The 21,116-nt window shown below is 52.1% G+C and overlaps 1 non-coding gene and 1 pseudogene across 1 annotated transcript; both read right to left on the reverse strand.

The window, feature by feature from the left end:
- Positions 1 to 1,193: 1,193 nt before the first annotated feature.
- Positions 1,194 to 1,347, reverse strand: LOC147679971 (5.8S ribosomal RNA). The gene has a single exon (XR_015302044.1). It is a non-coding gene; the product is annotated as a 5.8S ribosomal RNA (ribosomal RNA).
- An 856-nt stretch (positions 1,348 to 2,203) lies between these two features.
- On the reverse strand, positions 2,204 to 3,911 carry LOC147679972 (18S ribosomal RNA; annotated as a pseudogene).
- Between the last annotated feature and the right edge of the window lie 17,205 nt (positions 3,912 to 21,116).

The following is a 21,116-nucleotide window of genomic DNA, read 5'->3' on the forward strand; positions in this document are numbered from 1 at the left end:
AGAACATGCGACTTAGGATACCTCAGGTAAGATGGGAAACATGAGCACTCTTTCGTCATACCCTCATACCAGTCCAGAACAGGAAGTAAAGGGAGACACGAGCAAGTTTAAAATGGCTGTAACACCCTCCGCCGGAGCGGAGGGCCAACTGCTAACCTGAAGCCTTCCCAGCCGACCCGAAAAACGGTTGCGGCGCATCGTCACAGAGGAAATACGCCCTGCGGGGGCTGGATGGGGCCCTGGTGACGGTCCCGCGGAGGGGATCAGGAACCTTCCTGCCGTGTTGAATCCTCCTGGCAGACTGCACGGACCCCACCCGTTTACCTCTCAACGGTTTCACGCCCTCTTGAGCTCTTCTTCAAAGTTCTTTTCAACTTTTCCTTACGGTACTTGTTGGCAATCGGTCTCGCACCCATATTTAGACTTAGATGGAGTTTACCACCCACTTTGAGCTCCATTCCCAAGCAACCCGACTCCGAAAAGACCCGATCCCGGCGTGCCGGGGGCCGCTACTGGCCCAATACCATCCATGGGGTGAGCCTTTATCAGAAGGACTTGGGCCTCCTGAGCGACGCCTGGGAATCGGTCATCTGTATGCCATATTTCCCTCGCCCGCCGCCGGGCGGGGATTCGGCGCTGGGCTCTTCCCTCTTCACTCGCTGTTACTGGGGGAATCCTGGTTAGTTTCTTTTCCTCCGCTTAGTAATATGCTTAAATTCAGCGGGTCACCACGTCTGATCTGAGTTCGTAGTCGGAAGAATGATGCCGGAGCGTCAAAGGGGGTTGCCGGGGAAGGCCTGATCCCCTACCGGAGCAGGGGTGCCTGGGATCCCAGCAGTGCGCGTCCTCTTTCCCCAGAAAACATCTGGAAGGGTTTTGCCCTCCCGGGGAAGCCGGCCGCATAGGTGGCAGCTCAGGCGCGTGTGCACGGGCAGCCGGTGAGACACCACAGTCAGCCACACACGGCACGCAGCAATGTGCCCCGGGATGGGTCCCGGGGCAGACCGGTTGCCAGGCCCCTTTCTCAGGGGCCAGGTGCGCCGGCAGCATACCTCTGTGGCAGGACTCGATGAGGGACCCTGCCACGGGCGATCGGGTGTCTGACCTTGTGTGGGGATGATGGGGAAGTGGAGCTAACCCTGCAATGGCCCTAGCCACATCCCGGGGAAGCCCTAGGGCGATTGACGATTGAGCGACCCTCAGACAGGCGTAGCCCCAGGAGGAACTCGGGGCCGCAAGGTGCATTAGAAGTGTCAATGATCAATGTGTCCTGCAATTCACACAAATTCTCACAACTAGCTGCGTTCTTCATTGACGCGTGAGCCGAGTGATCCAACGCCAAGAGTCACAGGCAACGTTTCGAAAATGTTTGCCCACCTGCGGTCTCTGGGAGTCAGACTGCACCATTGGGAGAGAAAAACATTGCCTGGCACTCCGCCTGGGAGCCACCCCCACCCATGGGCGAGAAAGGTGGCTCCCAGTGCGATGGGAGCAGGCAGCCCTGCAGCCACTGGTCCCTCCCGGGGACACCGCACGGGACCGGGTCAAACCGGGTACCTAGCAACGAGGGAGGGTCGCTTCATCTGCACATCAGCCATCCATCGCCGGGCAGCCCTAGCCATGCCGGTGGGCTGGCAATTAGCCCACCACCATCCCCGCCTGGGTCGGAGGTGCTGAAAGGGAAGAGCCAGGTGGCTACACATCCCACACGCTTCCCACCAAGAGGAGCCAAGTTCCCCTCACAGACCCTTGGCCCCTTCTCTTTCAGGCTGCCCTGCCACACAAGAAGGGCCTCCCCCCGGTAGCCCGGAACCCAGTCAAGCCGGGCCAGGGCTCGGGCATGGGAGGGCCCAGCCGGCACCAGGGCCTTTCGAGGGAGGGGTGGTACCAGCCTGGGGATGCACTGCCATTCGGTTTCCCCCCACCCGAGGGGATGTAGTGCCGGGTGAACCTGGGTTCTGTCTTGGAGAGTGACAGGGGCCGCCCCCCATCCCCGGTCCCTCACACGTTGGTCAGGCCCTCCCTGGGGGGAAAAGGCCCTTTGAAGTCCCGGTCCTCATCCAAGCACTCCATGTGGCTGCAGACCGCTCCATCTGCCGGGGTGTGCCAGGGCAGGGCCGGGCCCTGTGCCTACGGTGTGTGCTTTAAGGAGCGGCCGAGGACTTCAGACTGGCACCGTCGGTCACTCGGGCCGCTCCGCCGTTAATGATTTTTTCTACGGACACCTTTTACTTCCTGTAGATAGTCAAGTTTGAATGTCTACTTGGTGCTTCGTGAGGGCCGTTGCCAGCCCCGACGGGCCGATCCGAGGACCTCACTAAACCATCCAATCGGTAGTAGCGGCGGGTGGTGTGTACAAAGGGTAGGGACTTAATCAATGCGAGCTTATGACCCGCACTTACTGGGAATTCCTCGTTCATGGAAAATAAATGCAATTCCCAATCCCTATCACAAACAGGGTTCAGTGGGTTACCCGCACCTGTCGGCGAAGGGTAGACATGCGCTGATCCATTCAGTGTAGCACGCGTGCAGCCCCGGACATCTAAGGGCATCACAGACCTGTTATTGCTCGATCTCCTGTGGCTGAACGCCACTTGTCCCTCTAAGAAGTTGGACGCCGACCGCTGGGGGTCGCGTAACTAGTTAGCATGGAGTTTCGTTCATTATCGGAATTAACCAGACAAATCGCTTCACCAACTAAGAACGGCCATGCACCACCACCCACAGAATCGAGAAAGAGCTATCAATCTGTCAATCCTTTCCGTGTTCGGGCCGGGTAAGGTTTCCCACGTTGAGTCAAATTAAGCTGCGGGCTTCACTCCTGGTGGTGCCCTTCCATCAATTCCTTTAAGTTTCAGTTTTGCATTTATACCCCCCCCAGAACCCAAAGACTTTGGTTTCCCGGAAGCTGCTCGGTTGGTCATGGATCGCTAGTCGGCATCGTTTATGGTCATAATTACGACAGTGTCTGATTGTCTTCGAACCTCCGACTTTCATTCTTGATTAATGAAAACGTTCTTGGCAAATGCTTTCGATTTGGTTCATCTTGTGCCGGTCCAAGAATTTGACCTCTAGCGGCACAATACGAATGCCTTCGGCTGTCCCTCTTAATCATGGCCCCAGGTCCGAAAACCAACTAAATAGAACCGGAGTCCTATTCCATTATTCCTAGCTGAAGTTTTCAGGCAACGGGCCTGCTTTGAACACTCTAATTTTTTCAAAGTAAAAGCTTTGGACTCCAAGGACACTCGGTCAAGAGCATCATGGGGGCGCCAAGAGGCAGGGGCTGCGACAGGCGGTAGCTCGCCTCGCGGCGGACCGCCAGCTCGAACCCAAGATCCAACTACGAGCTTTTAACTGCAGCAACTTTAATATACGTTACTGGAGCTGGACATACAACCGCTGCTGGCACCAGACTTGCCCGCCAATGGATCCTTGTTAAAGGATTTGAAGTGTACTCATTCCAATTACAGGACCTCGAAAGAGTCCTGTATTGTTATTTATTGTCATTACCTCCCTGAGTCGGGAGTGGGTAAGTAGTGGATAAATTGCGCGCCTGCTGCCTTCCTTGGATGTGGTTGCCGTTTCTCAGGCTCCCTCTCCAGAATCGAACTCTGAATCCCCATTACCCGAGGTCACCATGGTAGGCACAGAAGGTACCATCGAAAGTTGATAGGGCAGACATCTGAATGTATCGTCACCATCACGGGGACATGCGATCAGCCCAAGGTTATCTAGTCACCAAAGCGGCCGGGTGAGCACAATTATCCAAGTAACAGATGGAGCGATCAAAGGAACCATAACTGATTTATTGAGCCATTCACAGTTTCACTGTACCAGCCGTGTGTACTTACACGTGCATGGCTTAATCTTTGAGACAAGCATATGCTACTGGCAGGATCAACCAGGTAGCTGCTCCTGATGACGGGGTGGGAGCAGCATGCCCATCTCCCCGACCGGCAACTTTCGCGCAGCAACCCTCCATCTCTTGGGAGCCTGCCAGGAGAAGGAGCCCACCCGCCTGGGTGGGAGGGCTTGCTGGAGGGGTGTGGAACGGTGCAGTTGCATGGGCACCGGCAGGCCCAGCCATCTCCCCCGGGAGTGAGAGGGGGCAGAGGCTCAGCCTGAGCGAGACACAGGGGTGCCGGGCCTGACGACGGCAGAACCCCTCAGAATGATTGTTCCGAGCTGCTGTGGAAACATGCTGGGCGGAGAGGGGTGATGGCGTGCGCACAAGACCCATATACCTGCTGGCCAGGCAGCATCCGAGAGCCTGGTGCCATCCGACCCCTTCCACTCGGGTCAGACCACTGGGGGGCACGAGCTGCCGGGCCCACTCGGTCTTCGCTCTGCTGGGTAGGGTGAATGACCTACCACCATCCAGCAGGCCCTCCCTCAAGTCGAACGGTCCATGCGGGGTGGAAGCTCTTTGCTTGAAACAACAGCCGAGGCTGGCCAAGCAGTCCATCTCTAAACGGACCGAGAGTGCCCAAATGAATAGAGTACAGCTTGGGCATTCCCTGGAAGGCCACCCTGCGCAGGGGGTATGCTGACTTAGCATCCCCTGCCTGCCTGCTGCCGCGGCAAGCAGACTCGGAGAAAAAGAACCATCGGAAAGGGGCCCGAGAGGCAGGTGTGTTCCCGGGCCCCTGGGGACCAAGGTGGGCGGGCCCTGGGTGCTGCCTTCCCCCGTCTCGGCATTTGCGGACCTCACGGAGGTCTGACTGAGAAAAAAAACTCAGAGAAAAAGGACCATCAGGAAGAGGCTGAGAGGCAGGTGCATACCCGGGCCCCTGGGGGCCCCAGCGGGCGGGTTCAGGTTCTGCCTTCCCCTGATTCAGAATCGCCAGACCTCACGGAGGTCTAACTGACCCTCTCCCTAGTAATCCGGAGGAAAATTACCCCCCCTTTCTTCTAATCCGTGCACACAAGGTGACAGAGGGGACCCAACGCGCGAAAGTACACGACCTCCTGGAGCCCTCGCTGGGATCCGGGAGGCAAATGGCACCTCATGGGGACTTCCAGGGAAGTCCGGCCATCTGGTCGCCCCATAGGAAAGCATTGCGGGTGACCAGATGGCCGAGTCAAGTGAAGTCAAGTCAATGAATTTATATAGCGCGCTACATACCCAGAGGGTCTCAAGGCGCTTGAAGAGGGGTGGGGGATTACTGGTCGAATATCCACGTTTTAAGTAGCTTTCTGAATGCTAGGTGGTTCTGAGTGAGGCGAAGGTGAATGGGAAGTGAGTTCCATGTTTTGGCAGCCAGGTAGGAGAAGGATCTTCCTCCCATGGTGGTTTTGTTGATGTGAGGTACAGCAGCAAGGGCTTGGTTGGAAGAGCGCAGCTGGCGGGAGGGGGTGTAGAAGGAGAGTCGTGTGTTGAGGCAATCGGGTCCGAGTTCGTAAAGTGCTTTGTGTGCGTGGGTTAGGAGGCGGAATGTTATCCGTTTATTGACAGGGAGCCAGTGGAGGTCTTTCAGGTGACCAGAAATATGATCTTTACGTGGGATGTCTAGTATGAGTCTGGCTGATGCGTTCTGGATGCGTTGGAGTTTTTTCTGAAGTTTTGCGGTGGTACCGGCGTATAGGGTGTTTCCGTAGTCCAGTCGGCTTGTAACCAGTGCGTGGGTGACCATTTTTCTGGTTTCGGTGGGGATCCAGCAAAATGTTTTTTTGAGCATGCGGAGAATGTTGAAGCAAGATGATGAAACGGCGTTGACTTGTCTGGTCATCGAGAGTGAGGAGTCCAGGATGACGCCCAGGTTCCGTGCGTGGTCCGTCGGGATGGGTGCTTTTCCAAGGGCCTCTGGCCACCAAGAGTCGTCCCAAGCGGAGGGGGAGGTACCTAAGATAAGGACTTCTGTTTTGTCTGAATTCAGTTTCAGACGGCTGTGCTTCATCCACTCGGCTACTTCTTTCATTCCTTCATGTAGGTTGGTTTTGGCGGTGTTGGGGTCTTTGGTGAGTGAGAGGATTAGTTGAGTGTCATCAGCGTAGGAGATGATAATGAGGTTGTGTTGGCGTGCGATGGCCGCTAGGGGGCTCATGTATACGTTGAAGAGGGTGGGACTGAGTGAAGATCCTTGTGGCACGCCACAAATGACTTCAGTGGCCTCTGACTTGAATGGTGGGAGGCGGACTCTCTGAGTTCTTCCGGCAAGGAACGAGGTGATCCATTCAAGTGCTTTTCCTTGGATTCCGATGTTTCTGAGGCGTTGTATCAGGGTGCTGTGACAGACTGTGTCGAAGGCTGCGGAGAGGTCGAGGAGGATGAGGGCGACTGTGTCTCCATTGTCCAGTAGAGATCGAATGTCGTCTGTTGCAGCGATGAGTGCGGTCTCAGTGCTGTGTTTTGCTCGGAAGCCGGACTGTGAAGAGTCGAGGGATTTGTTGGTTTCGAGGAAGGTGGCGAGCTGGTTGTTGACAGCTTTCTCAATGACTTTTGCCGGGAATGGGAGGAGAGAGATGGGGCGGTAGTTTTTGAGTTCGGTGGGGTCAGCTGTGGGTTTTTTCAGGAGGGCGCTGAGTTTGGCGTGTTTCCAGCTTTCCGGGAAGGTGGCGGAGTTGAGGGAGCAGTTGATGACGTCTCGGAGGTGTGGTGCTATGATGGAATCTGCTTTGTTGAAGATGTGGTGAGGGCATGGGTCAGTGGGGGATCCTGAGTGGATGGAGTTCATCAGTCTGATGGTGTCTTCCGTGGAGATTGGGTTCCAGTCATTAAGGATGTTCAAGGGGGGTGAAGGTGCAGCAGAAGGTTGTGTGTGTTGGTCCTCGGGTTGACTGTCGAAGCTGTTGTGAATGTCAGCGATTTTGTCGTGGAAGAACGAAGCTAGGGAGTCGCAAAGGGTTTGAGAGGGGGTGATGCCGTTGGAGTTGGCAGTGGGGTTGGTAAACTCTTTGACGATGTTGAATAGTTCCTTGCTGTTGTGGGCGTTGTTGTCTAGTCGGTCTTTGAATGCGGCTCTCTTGGCAGTCCGGATCAGTTGGTGGTGAATGCGGGTGGCGTTTTTGAAGGCGTCCCTGGTGCTGGTGTTTGGATCTTTTTTCCAGGCCTTCTCAAGGGAGCGACAGTGTTTCTTGGATTTCTTGAGATCATCGTTGAACCAGGATGCGTTTTTGTTGCCTTGTTTGATTTGACGCTTTTTCAAAGGTGCTAGGATGTCGGCGCTGTTGGTTAGCCATTGATTGAGGTTAAAGGCTGCTTGGTTGGGGTTCGAGGAGTGGGCGGGGGGGGGTTTGAAGAAGCGATGAGGTAATCTGGTCTATGGTGATTTTGTTCCAGTTTCTTCGCAGAGTGGGGTGAGGATGGTTGTGGGTTGTGGTCTTTTTGTAGGTAAAGTGAACGCAGCTATGGTCCGTCCAATGGAGAGCTGTGGTGTGGCTGAAGGAGATATGTTTGCTGGAGGTGAAGATAGGGTCGAGTGTGTGACCTGCGTAGTGAGTGGGGGTATTAACAAGTTGTTTAAGTCTGAGGTTGGCGAGATTGTCCAGAAGGGTGGTGGCGTTGCGGTCGTTGCTCTTTTCCAGGTGAAAATTAAGGTCTCCGAATAGAATGTAGTCCTCGGAGGGGATGCAGGCTACAAGATGGCCAAGGGGATCCGGGCTGCCAGATGGCTGGGCACGAAAGGGAAGCCATCTGGTCACCCTGTGCCCCAACGAAAGAGTTAGCAGGTGCTGAGGCATGGGGACAGGAGGCCCAGGGACCCAGCTGGGCCCCAGTCATGGAGGCTGAAAGGGGGGCCCGAGAGTCCCTACGACCCGGGGCCCGCGGACACCTTGACAAGCAGGGGAGGCCTGCACAGGAACAATGGACCCCTGTCTTGGGCCCTTGGTGGAAAAGCAGCCCCGGGGACTGGGCCCAGGTCCGGAGAAATGGATCAGGGGCCCAGCTGATCCCCTCGACCCAGCCAGGGCTCCTAGGCCCCGAGTCGCAGGGGAAGCTGCCCCGGGCCTGCCGGACACCATCCAAGGCACCCTGCCACGCAGCAGGACCAAGGTTGGAGCCCGGGTGGGGAGGCCACACTCACCAGGGCTCTCAAGGGCCCCAGATGGAGCTCCTGAACCCAGCCAAGCACGGGGAGGCTCCCCAGACACGACAGAACCCCGTCCTGGGCCCTTGGCAGTGCAGCAGGCTGGGAGACAGGGCCTTTAAGGCAAAAGTTTGGAAAGTGGGCAGGGGGGAGCAGAGGTGTGGAAAAAGAAGGGAAAAGAGAATGAGGTAAGTATTGTGGGTTCAAGAGCGAAAAGAATGGTTAGGTAACCTAAGGAGGCTAATAATACATGAATAAAAAACATATGTGCTAGGGTTGAGAGCATGGTATGTTTTGCTGGAAACTCATACAATTCATACAGTTGGTTACATTTGTCACAGAGGTGTCTGAAGTGCATGGTCTTTGCTAAAAGCATTTTGCCACAATAAATGTATCCTCGACGTTATATCTGGAAATAGTAATAGAACCACAAGCAGACACCCATCATGAGGTCTGGATTGTTTACAACACATATTTAGAAAGAAACAGTTCTTAATATATCCAGGACGTTATAGCTGGATAAAGTAATAGAACTGCCCCAACAAGCAGAGACCACATAGTGCCCATCTGCCCAAGAAGCAGAGACTCACTATGGGGTCTGGTACGTTACAAGACATATTTAGAATGATACAATTCTTAAGTAAGGGGGTGGTGGTCACTGTGGATATGACAGAATACGTGCTTTACACGACCAAGGACCCACTACTTGCTTCCAAGTGAGCCCTCAGCTCTCACTAGCAGGACTAGTGATATATCGTCCCCCGGCCAGCGCGGACCCCATTCTCACTACCCTATTAGACACGATAGTGCAGAGCTCGCTCCTCCACCCCCTTTTCTTAGTGGTAGGTGATTTTAATATCCACATGGATAAAGCAGACTGCGCCATGGCAGAGATGCTCCGAACAACGTTAGACGCTGCCGGCCTCAGATTGATCAATGAAGGCCCCACACACAATGGGGGCCATACTATTGATCTCATCTTTGCTAATGCACAAACTAGAAGTATACAACCTTATTACAGACAACAAATGGGACATACTATGCCTCACGGAAACTTGGCTGGACGAAGACTCAGACCCTGAAGTCAGGGAGGCCCTTCCCCCTGGATATGCAATTTGCAGGCAGGATAGACCTAAGGGAAGGGGAGGTGGCATCGCCATTATCTATAGAGTGAATATGACATGCTCCCTCGAACCTGCAAATATATCAGATAGCGAAACTGGAGCATTCTCCATCGATATCGACAAAAATACGGTAATTAAAGGCCTACTAATCTATAGACCCCCGGGAGGTAGCAGAAACTTTGCGGAAAGTCTCATCCAGAACGTTACCCCATTGGCTATGAGATACAGGAAGTTCCTAGTATTAGGGGATCTTAATCTCCACTTCGAAGACCTCAACAATTCAGCTGCTCAAGAATTGTGCCAAGAGCTGCAAACCTTACAATTAGGAACAGCCTCCCTCCTCCCCACCCATCGTCAGGGGCACCTACTTGACCCCATTTTCAACAATTTGGAGGATCTGAAGCAGGACCTTCCCATTCCTTTGCTGTGGACCGACCACTTCCTTGTCCCCTTTCACTTCCCAATCCAGACTCATCATAAAAAAACCCACCATAGCGCCAATAAACAACAGAGGAAATGGGCCCGTTTCTCCTTGGACTCTTTCGAACATCACTTCCTATTAAACGGTTCTCCCATAGACCTAGGAGTAGAGGTTGACAGGGCTTGCACGGCCCTGGACGGAAACATCACTAAAGCCCTGGACATCACTGCCCCTTGGGCCAATAAGGGCCCGGAGCGACAAACTAAAACTGCACCTTGGTTCAGCACAGCTCTTAGAGAAACCAAGGCAGCCTGTAAGAGGCTCGAACGCGCCTGGAGAAAGAACTATTCACCAGAGGCAAGAGATGTGTACAAAGCTAGCTTAAAAGAATATCACCTCCAAATCAGGAAAACCAAAGCGACCTTCTACGCTGATCGAATAGATAGTGCTAACTGCTCATCCAAGGAACTCTTTAGGATCTATAAAGAGATCACTACACCTCCCCCCTCTTCAGAGCAGGCTGACACCTCAGCACAATCTTGTAACGCCATCGCAGAATTTTTTTTACAAAAAAGTACGCGACATTTACACCAGTTTCCCTGATGATGCTAGAACGGGCTCCAACCTTTTTCCTCCTCAGGAAGAAGCGACTTGGGAGGCAAAGATCGAAGACTGCCTCACAGTATTCCAGGTTCCGACGGAGGACCTCCTGATAGCCATGGCTAAAGGAATCAAATCAGGCTCCCCTCACGATCCTGCCCCTGCCAAATTCCTGGCCAGTGCCATGAGTCTTCTGGCACCTTATGTTGGCCATATACTGTCTATCTCTTTTAACACTGGCAAGGTCCCTCACGGGTGGAAACAGGCAGTCGTGCTACCTCTTAAGAAAAAACCCCACATCAGTGCGTCCCAGCTTAGCAACCTGCGCCCCATTTCGCTTTTACCTTTCTTTTCAAAACTGGCGGAAAAGCTGGTCAACCAACAACTCTCAGCACACATAGAGTCCAGAGGCCTCCTGCATACTAACCAATCGGGCTTCCGGGCCCGCCATTCCACAGAATCAGCCCTCCTTTTTTCAACTGAGGCACTGAGGAAGCACGTGGACGCCGGGCATGTGGCGGCACTAGTGCTCCTGGACCTCAGCGCAGCCTTCGACACTGTGGCACATCATACGTTGCTACAGTGTCTGAAGAAAGGAGGAGTGACAGGCATGGCCTGGTTATGGCTGGAATCTTTTCTTACCAACCGTAGCTTCTCGGTGCAGCAAGGAGGAGCTCGATCCGACACCTTTGACCTCGGACAAGGAGTGCCGCAGGGATCAAGCCTCAGTCCAACACTTTTTAATTTATATGTCACCCCCGTGGCCACTACTGCGGAACGCTTTGGGGTGGAAGTAGTAACATACGCAGACGACACCCAGCTGGTGGTCGCTCTGACACAACCTGCTGAACAAGCCGCCGCGAACTTCTCAGCATGCCTCCAGGAGATGGCTGGATGGATGGCGAAGAATTGCCTCCGTCTTAACGGTGACAAGACTGAGGTGCTGATTGTAGGAAAACCCCCCTCAGTCTGGTCATCTGCCTGGTGGCCGCAGACCTTGGGGCCCCTCCCTACCCCCAGTGATCAGGTCAAAAATCTTGGAGTATGGGTGGACTCAAAGCTTGACTACGACTACCACACCAGACGGGTAGCTGGTACTTGTTTTTCGATTCTACGGAAATTCCGCAAAACCATCGACCTGCTCCCAGAATCCTCAAGGAAGACCCTGGTCCATGCTCTTGTCACGTCAAGACTGGACTACGGCAATGCCCTGTATCTAGGCGCCAACGCCTCTAGTCGGCGGCGACTGCAGACCATCCAGAATGCTGCCGCTCGCCTGGTCCTCCGGCTGCCCAGTAGGGCCGCCTCAAAAAAATCCCTACAAACATTACATTGGCTCCCGATCAATGAAAGGATCGACTTCAAGGCCCTTTGTATTGGCCACCGGATCGTACATGGCAAGGGCCCGGCCTTCCTTCGGAACCTGCTATGCCCCTATACGCCCACCCGTCAACTCCGCTCATTAGGAGCAGGCCTTCTCGCTGTCCCCAGACACAAGAAAGCCAGAATGGGAGGCAGATCCTTTCGTACTTTGGCGGCACACAAATGGAACTCTCTCCCCCTGAGCTTAAGAGTGGAAACATCGGAGCTCATATTCCGCAGGAAACTTAAAACATTCCTCTTTCCTAAAGATTAGCCCGTCTTGTTCTGACTGACGGAGCAACTGACTCTTCTGACAGCGCGGGGACACACTGACAGTGTAACCAGGCGCTATACAAATTCAGAAATAAATAAATAAATAAATAATATCAAGGATGTGCGGCCTGAAAAACCTCTCCCTTTGATATGGTCAGATCATTCACTTGTCCCATTCACTCTGAACATTCGAAGTGATACCAAGGCGCCAAGTAAATGCTACTTTATGAAAAGACAATGGAAAAAACTGACCCCTGAGTCTATGTTCCCGGTTCTGGCGCAAACCACCCCCCCCTTGACAAATAATCCCAATATGGATGCTTTACTACTCAATGAATGGATAGGAGGGATGGTTTCTTCTATTGCCCCAGCCTCTCGGGCTTTATCAAAAAGAGAATCCCCCTCAGCTCCCTGGTTTACGCAGGAACTTAGAGAGGAGAAAGCGGCTTGTAAAAAACTGGAAAGACTCTGGAGAGAAAACTACGGCTTAGTAGAAAAAACTAGATATAAGGAAGCATCAAAAAAATTCCGGAAAGCCATTAGGAATAATAAAAAGCGCTTCTACGCAGACTCGATTATACAGGCAGAACAGTCCAGCAAACAAGTTTTTAAAGTAGTACAGTCCTTCCTCAAACCTCAATGCATTGAAAGAGAGGTTGTTCCCACACCATTACTTTGCGAGCAAATCTCAGAATACTTCGATCATAAAATTAAGAAAGTATATGACTCCTTTGGCCCAGTAATAAATACTGTGAAACAGGACATAGCGAACAAGGGCGAGACAGGAGAAACCCTCACCCAGTTCGCGCATATCCCTCTGAACGAGGTGAGGCAAGAACTCAGCCGCTGTAAATCCGGCTCCCCTGATGACCCCTGTCCTGCTAAGCTATGGAGTGCCATAGCGGACTCTGTAGCGCCCACACTTCAAAGTATCTGGAATTCTTCCATCACGTCAGGAATCTTCCCTGACGTTTGGAAGCATGCCACTCTCCTTCCCCTAAAGAAAAAACCAAACGGGGACCCAGATGACCTCACGAATCTCCGCCCAATATCCCTTCTAGTCGCCCCGGGAAAAATGCTGGAAAAAGTGATACAACGCCAATTGAGTAAATTTGTGGAAACCAACAACATTCTCCATGAAACTCAATCTGGCTTTCGACCCGGTTTCAGCACAGAAACAGCGCTCCTAGAGGTAGCCGAGTCAGTGAGGTGGTCGATGGATGCAGGAAGTTCAGCTATGCTGGTACTCCTGGATCTGTCGGCCGCCTTCGATACGGTGGACCACGCTAGACTACTCAGCCGGCTGGCAGAGATAGGCATTCAAGACAACGCGTTGAGGTGGATAAACTCCTATATATCTCAGAGAACGCAGAAGGTGGCACTTGGGACGATTTCTTCCACACCTAAAACCCTCAACTGTGGAGTCCCGCAGGGCTCGGCCCTCAGCCCTCTCTTGTTCAATATCTATATGGCCCCCCCTTTTACGCTAATTGCCAACTGGGGTGTTAAGGCAATTTCTTATGCCGACGACACCCAGTTGGTATTTCCATACTCTGAGATGACACAGGAATCCTTCGCAAACTTTAAAGGCTGTCTCCAGGACATTGCTCACTGGATGAATACTAACAAACTAAAACTAAATGCCAACAAAACCGAAGTTATCTCTTTTGGTAAGGGTCCAACCCCCGCCCCAGAGCTATGGTGGCCGGTGGAGATGGGCCCCCCCCCCTTGCCCAGTCACTCGGCAAAAAACCTTGGAGTGAGATGGGATGATAAAATGTCTTTCACTTCCCATATCCAACAAGTGGCTGGTTGCTGTTTAAGTAAACTAAGAAACCTCCGAAAATTTCTTAAACTTCTACCAGAGAGCTGCAGAAAAATGGTAGTCCATGCAACGGTCACCTCACGGCTTGACTATGCCAATGGTCTATACCTGGGCCTCCCAAAATTCCTAACCCATAAACTGCAGGTAGTTCAAAACGCGGCTGCGAGGCTGCTACTGGGAATTCCTTTCAAGCAGTCAGTCTCTCCGCATCTTCGAACCCTGCACTGGCTCCCTGTGGCCAACCGGATAAAATTCAAAGCTCTGACGCTTGCGTTCAGATCTTTGCATGGCTCCTGCCCACTTTACCTAAAAAAACGCCTTCCAAGATATTCCCAAAGCCGTGCATTACGGTCAAATGACCGTGTCCAACTGATCGTCCCACGAGCAAAAAAGGCCCGCCTTGGCGGTCGTACCTTTTCAGCAATTGTCTCCGTTCTGTGGAACTCCCTACCTCAAGCAATCCAGCAGGCTCCATCTGAACCCTGCTTTAAGAAGATGCTAAAGACCTGGCTCTTCTCCCAGCCACGCTAGGTCTTCTATCTCTGCCCCAGGACTTCTGTGGTTCCTCTAGCGCCGGGACACCTCCTCGTGAGGTAGCTGTTCGCGCTTTATAAAATCCAGTATTATTATTATGCATGTTTTTTCAATTTTTCCAGCGGTTCTCCTGTATACTTAAACTCTCGGTTCTACCACCCGTCACTCCACACAATTCGACGGAGCTGACGGCTGCTTTTACTTGTACAACAGGTACATCTCAAATATGCTGTGTCTCACACAGAGCTACGGCCTGCAACGCTTCATGCGGAGTATCACCTTGCTTAGCTGCATCTCTTTCACGTGAATTTAAGAACTGTCTCATTCTAAATATGTGTTGTGAACGGTGAACAGTCTAAATATTGAGTTGGAAATATCGAAGGTACAGAATATCGAGGTCAAGAATATTGTTGGACTGAATATCGACCCTGAGGTAAGTAATATCAATTTTTTTTATATCGAGGTAAGTAATATCAAAGTTAGTACTATCGACATCAAATATATTGATGTTACTAATCTCAATGTTACTAATATCGACATTTGTATAATTCTAATGTATTTTATTATGTATTTAATATGTATGTGTACATGTTTTTTGTTAAGTATTTTACTTGTTTTAAATTATATGTGTACTATTTTTATATATTAATAATGTTATTTCTAAGTCAATTTTATGTTTTAGTAGGTTTTAGTACAGGAGCGGGTTGTGGGTTTATAGAGGAATAGGGTGGGAAGTAATATAATTATACTAAATTAATTATAATTTTTTAGGAATTGTAAATTAATTTTAATTAATTTTTGTGTTTAAGTAATGTAGCAGGTTCTGGGTTTATAGGGGAATAGGGTAGGAAGTAATTTATTTGGAATTAAGTAATGATTTATTTTTATTTATTGGTATTGATGATTATTTTATTTTTAATTCATTATTAATTGGCAAATAATAATTTTAATTGGTAATTAATTTTTTTAATTGGTAATTCATGCTTGTAATTGATAATTAATGTTTTTAATGGGTAATAAAAAAAATAATTGGTAATAAATATTTTTAAGTGGTAATAACATTTTACTAATTGGTAATTATTTTTTTATTAATTGGTAATTAATGTTTAATACAAAGTATTTTTTAGTATTAAAAACTATTTTATTGTTTAATATTTTTAAATTGTCAATCAATTTTTAGGTTTAAAGCATTTTATTAAGACATTTACAAAATAGAAAACAGTTGTCGCAAGAAATCAGTGCTATGGTACAACCATATAGGAGCGCATCCAGCGCGCAAAGGTTCTGCAATCGAAATGTCCATCCAAGCGTGGCGCTTGGTGCGTATGTTGCGACAATAACTCCAAAAATAAACAACCCCCCTTCATAACTACCCCTCTACTTCCATCCCCTCGAACCCCTCCCGCTCCCTTCCCGTCCAGTGCTAAATTCCACCTCCCACTTCACCTCCCCCAAGCCACCTTCCCCTCCCAGCTGATCTCAATCCGAAACTCATTGGCCAACTGAATCCACAGGTGAAGTTAATCTCAACAATCGAAGATATCGGGGACAAGTAAGTTCTTTAAATTCCGTAACTAGTAGTGAGGGAAACAGCTGCCACAGGTCATTAAACTGCTCCACCTCTCCCGCCACCATGAGCGACAACTTCTCCATCCCCAGAACATGCCACAATCTATGCAGCCAACCGGTAGTGGAGGGGAGTGTAGTGGTGCACCAGTGGATATGGATATTTTGAACTGCCGAGCCCAGTGCTATTGGAATCTGCCTGCCCCTACGAGACTTTAGAGGGTACATCAGCCGGTTGGGCAAGCCCAACAGTACATACGTAGGGAAGCTTGGCAGTTCAATGTCAAAGTGTTAATCAATCTCGTCCAAGACTTCTTTCCAATAGGGGCACAGTAGGTGGCAGTCCCATAGAACATATGTAAGTGTGCCTATCTGTCCCCAAGCCCGCCAACAGGTGTTCTCGATGTTACGATTCATTTCATGCAATCTCTCTGGTGTGTAGTACCAATAGGTGGGTACCTTAGTAAACGTTTCGGTAAGTCCCGTGTGGTACGCGGAGTGTTGTGCTTTGTAGGAAATCTGGTCCCACTCTGTGTGACTTAAGGCCCTCCTCAGCTCCAGCTCCCAGCGTTCCCTACCCGGGTTATAAAGATGAGAGGAAGAAGGCTGCAAGAATTTGCATAGATCCGAAATAAATTTCGTGTCTGAGGTGCGTGTCACAAGCCACTTCTCATAAGGTAGGAGCCTCCTGTCTGCCGATTCACGCACCTGCGGCTGCAGCGCCCAGTGGCGCACTTGTATATTCCGCATTCTTTCCGTCTCGGGCAGTTGAAATTCTCGCCTGAAATCCTGAAACGGGATGACGCCATCTGGGGTATACATATGGAACAGCTTTCTGCATCCTGCAGTCCACCAGTGTGTGAAGGCCCCCTGTTCCATTCCGGGATGAAAATCCAGGTTCTCGTCCAATGGCGTGATCGGCGAGGGGAATGTAGTGAGATCATGCACAACATTAGTGGCGTCCCATACTTTCATCAGGACTCGCGTGACAAAAGACGCTTACAGGTTGGGGGGGCGATGGGCCCTACATAAAAAGGGCACCTCCTGTAGAGGCCGGCCCGCCACCGCCTGGTCTTGGAAAAGCCAGTGTTTATCTGACTCCCACCTGCTCCACTCCACCAGATAGCACAGTTGTGCCGCCTGGAAATACTTGTGCAAATCCAGTATGCCTAGTCCTCCTGCCTCAGGGGCCAGTGTGGATAGGGCCCTCTTCAGCCTGGGTTTGCGACCCTGCCAGATGAAGCGTGCAAGGTCAGCTTGAGTCTGTTGGATCCATCCTTTCGAGGGCTGGAGCGGCAGAGCACGGAACACATATAGTACCTGTGGCAGGATGGTCATCTTCACTGCGGCTATCCTGCCTAGCCAAGATAGTGTGCCTCTGTTCCAACGACCCAGTTCCTCCTTAATTTTCTTTCCCAAGGCTGCATAGTTGGCGGTCACCATAGCGGGTAAGGTGGGCGCCAATAGGATGCCCAGGTAAGGCACCAGGTCTCGCGACCAGTGCATGGGGAAGAGGTCTTGTAAGTCGGTTCTCGTGGCAGCAGTCAACGAAACGTCGAGGGCCGCCGACTTCCTCATTTTCATTTTGAACCCTGCGACAGCAGCAAAATTCTTTAGCTTAGCGACACACGCTGGGAGTGCCCTCCTTGGATCAGCTAGTGTCAGTATAATGTCGTCTGCGTAGAGGCTGATGGTATGCGTATACCTCCCTATCCGTATTCCCTTCGCATTCGGGTTTTGGCATATCCCTGGGCAAGGGGCTCCATATAGAGTGCGAAGAGCAGCGGGGACAATGGGCACCCCTGCCTGGTGCCCCTCTCTATCGCAAACCTCTGAGAGCTGTAGCCATTCACCCGCACCACCGCAGATGGAAATCTGTAGCAATTGAATACTAGGGTGCAAAATATCTCCCCTATTCCCACCTTCAATAGGACCCGCTCCAAATAAGGCCAATGTACCCGGACGAACTCCTTCTCCGCGTCTACAGCCAGCAGCATTCTCTCCCCGGGAATCCGGGAGGCCTTCTCCAGGATATGAACCACTCTCTTGGTATTGTCCACCATTTTCCTCCCGGGGATAAACCCCGCCTGATCCGGGTCCATCAGTCCCGGTAGATGAAGTGCCAGCCGGGCCGCCAGGATCCCAGTATACAGTTTGAGATCGATGTTCAAACGAGAGATCGGTCTGTATGAGCTGCAGTGAGTCCGGTCCTTCCCCGGTTTGGGGATGACCGACACGGTCGCTTGGAGTAGATCCGGAGGGATAGCTCCAGGAGCGGAGAATGAATTAAAGAGGCGGGTAAGGATAGGCGCCAGCGCGGGGCAGAATGTTTTATAGAAGAGTGATGTATAACTGTCCGGGCCCGGAGCCTTTCCGTGTTTGAGTTTGGAGATGGCCGGAATCACCTCCTCAACCCGAATGTCTCTTTCCAGGTGCTCTGCTTGCTCCGGAGTGAGGGAGGGAAGGTCAACCGAGTCCAAATAATCTGCCTCCGCCTGTGCCGACAGGAGCTCGCTCGCGTATAATTATGCGTAGTACTGACGGAAACCCTCCGCTATCTGGCTATCCTCCGAAGCTGTCTCTCCATCGGAGATCGACAACCCCTTCACTGAATGTCGTTGATGTGCCACCCGGAGTTTGTTCGCAAGAAGCCGGCCTCACTTATCTCTAACCATGTAATACGCGTGTTTCAAGCGTAACACAGCATATTCCGCTCTGTCCGTATCCAGAGCTGACAGGAGTTTCCTCGCTGCCTTGAGTTGCTTCCAGATTCTAGGGGCTCCCGTTCTCTGATGTACCTGTTCCAGCTCACGCACTTTGCAGGTGAGTTCTTCCCGCTTTTGCTGTCGCTCTCTGTTCTCCACCGACGAAATAGCAATGACTTCCCCCCGGAGCATCGCTTTCAGTGCTGCCCACTGTGTCGCCGGGGTGGTGTCGGCATTATCGTTGTGCGTCTGATAATCACAAACCGAGTCCTGTATGTGCTTCACCACCGTCTTCTTATGCAGAATAGTATCCCTGAAGCGCCAGACCCCGCGTAAGGGGGACACCGGTGGTAGTCGGAATGTGCCCGCGACAGGCGTGTGGTCCTACAGTGAGAGAACCCCTATTTCGGAGTCTATGGCTAGGTCACAGACCGGTCCCGTAACCAGAAGATGGTCCAGTCTCGCATAGGTCTTATGTGCATGTGAGTAATAGGAGTAGTCTCGGGTGCTGGGATGGAGGCGGCGCCAGAGGTCGTGGAGATCCAGTTCCTCCAATTGGGATTTGCCTACCTGCGAAATATCCCCCGTCTGCGGGTGCTTCTGCGCCGATCTGTCTAAGGACGAGTCGAAGACCATATTCAGGCCCCCCCCCTATGATTATATGCCTATCTGGGGTGGCGGTAATGTCCACTATGGCCGAATTGAGAAATCGCTCCTGATGCTCGTTGGGGCTGTATATCGACCCGATGGTAAACACAAGACCTCCCGACTTAACTCTGTATGCTAGGAGCCTCCCTTTCTGTTCTGCAAGTTTATGTAAGACCTCCCCTTTAAATGTTCTGGACACTAGGATTGCAAACCCGGCTGTCTTGGAAGTGTTGGAGGAGAAAAATTGTGTTGGGAATTTGTGAGATAGCATCCTCTGACAATCACGGGCAAGGAGGTGGGCCTCTTGCAAGAGACAAATATCTGCTTGTGTGTTTTCTAGTAATGACAGCACGCCCTCCTCTTGACAGGGTTATTCAACCCTTTCACATTAAGGGTGACTACCTTAAGGGCTGTCATCGGTGTGGGTAGAAGCATAGGTCATGCATTGAATCACGGCCCAGGAGGGACGGCTCTGGGGCATGTAGCGTGCAGGAGCACTGTAAGGCCTGAATGAATGCATCAAAAGCACTGGACGGTCCCTGTCCCTTCCCCCCCAACTCCCCTTGAACTTCCCTCGAACTGCCCTTCCCCTTCTACCCCTCTCCCCTCCCCCATCTTCCCCACAACAACCCCCTCATGCAAACAACCAGCCTCCCTCCTCCCTCTTCCTTCCTTCCCTTCCGCACTTCCCTGGAACCCCAACAACTTTTATTCCCAGTCATGTCCCAAGTGAACAAATCTGTGGTAAATTACCAAAGTGGACATCCGTCACTTACTCCTCCCCATGGCCCCCTTCCTCCCAGGACCCCAAACCTGCAATATCAGTAAGGCTGTGTTGTTCTCCCCCCGGAGCGTTGTTATGCTGTCAGCGCCACGTCACCATTGGAAGCAGTGTCTCTGGCCACTTCGGAAACGGCATTCGCCATGCTGGCTCTAATGGTGGGTGAGTCCGGTCTCCTGGGGGTGGCGGGCGCTCGTCTCCTTGATACCCTCTGCCAACTGTCTCTAGGGCTGCGTCTCTGGCTTGGCGTAGCTGTTTCTTCCTCCTCTGCTGTGATTCTGTAGATGGAATTCCCCGGACCCGAATGTTATTTCGCCGAGACCTGTTTTCAAGATGCTGGTCCCTCAGGCGCAACACCTCCTGTTGCAGTTGCACAATGTCCTCGTCGAGCCGGTGATTTGTGCTTTCCACTGTGGCTACTCGCTCTCCCAAGTCGTATACCTCTCTGCGCACCTCCCGTACTTCTCCCTACACTTCTTGCTTCAGCGTTTGAAAATCGTCCCTGAGGGTGCTGAATAGGGATTCCAGGAAGGATCTAGTGACAGGCGGCTCCCCTCCGCTTGCGTTCTGCGATCCTCTGGCGGAGCTCGGTGACGGTTGACCCCTGTCCCCTCTCTGCTGGGTACTGTTAAGCATCTCCGGGAGAGTGCGGTCCCCCTTTTTGGAACAAGTGCAGGCCAGGTCGTTCAGTCCCCTCGGTCCGTTACTCCAGGCTCTATAGATGTCCTCTTGGGTTTATTGGGGGACCTTCGTCGGGTATCAACAGTATGTTCGGGTATTTTCGGGAAATTCGCCTCCAGCGCCTCCGCCACCAGGCCGCAGCCGCGACTCCGGACACTGCCACACCGCTCGCCCTTTTTGCTGGGCCTCGCTGGTTGGTGGTGACCAACTCCGCTAGGCACTCCGCTTTATGACAAGTAGGAGGGATCGGTTCGCTCCGACGAGTCTCCGCTCGAGTTCTTGCTTGCGGGCCGCACCTGCGATCCTCGTTGCCGCCGCTGTGCTCGTCGTCACTGCTAGTCCTCGATAGGCCCTGGTCGAGGTCTGCGCCGCGGGGCCCACTGGTCCGTCTCGGTACCCCTTGGGTATGCCTGCTGCTGGAGGCCTCTCGGGTCGCCCTTCTCGGCGGTTACTCCGGCCCAGCCGTGTTTGGCGCCACAAGTGTAGTAGCCGTTGGCCGGTTAGCGTGTGCCGATCCTTACTTCTGAGCCTCCAGGTGGCCCGGGGTCCCCGCTGCGTCTTCTGCC

This window comes from Lissotriton vulgaris, chromosome 11, assembly GCF_964263255.1.
Source record: "Lissotriton vulgaris chromosome 11, aLisVul1.2, whole genome shotgun sequence".
Classification (NCBI taxonomy): domain Eukaryota; kingdom Metazoa; phylum Chordata; class Amphibia; order Caudata; family Salamandridae; genus Lissotriton; species Lissotriton vulgaris.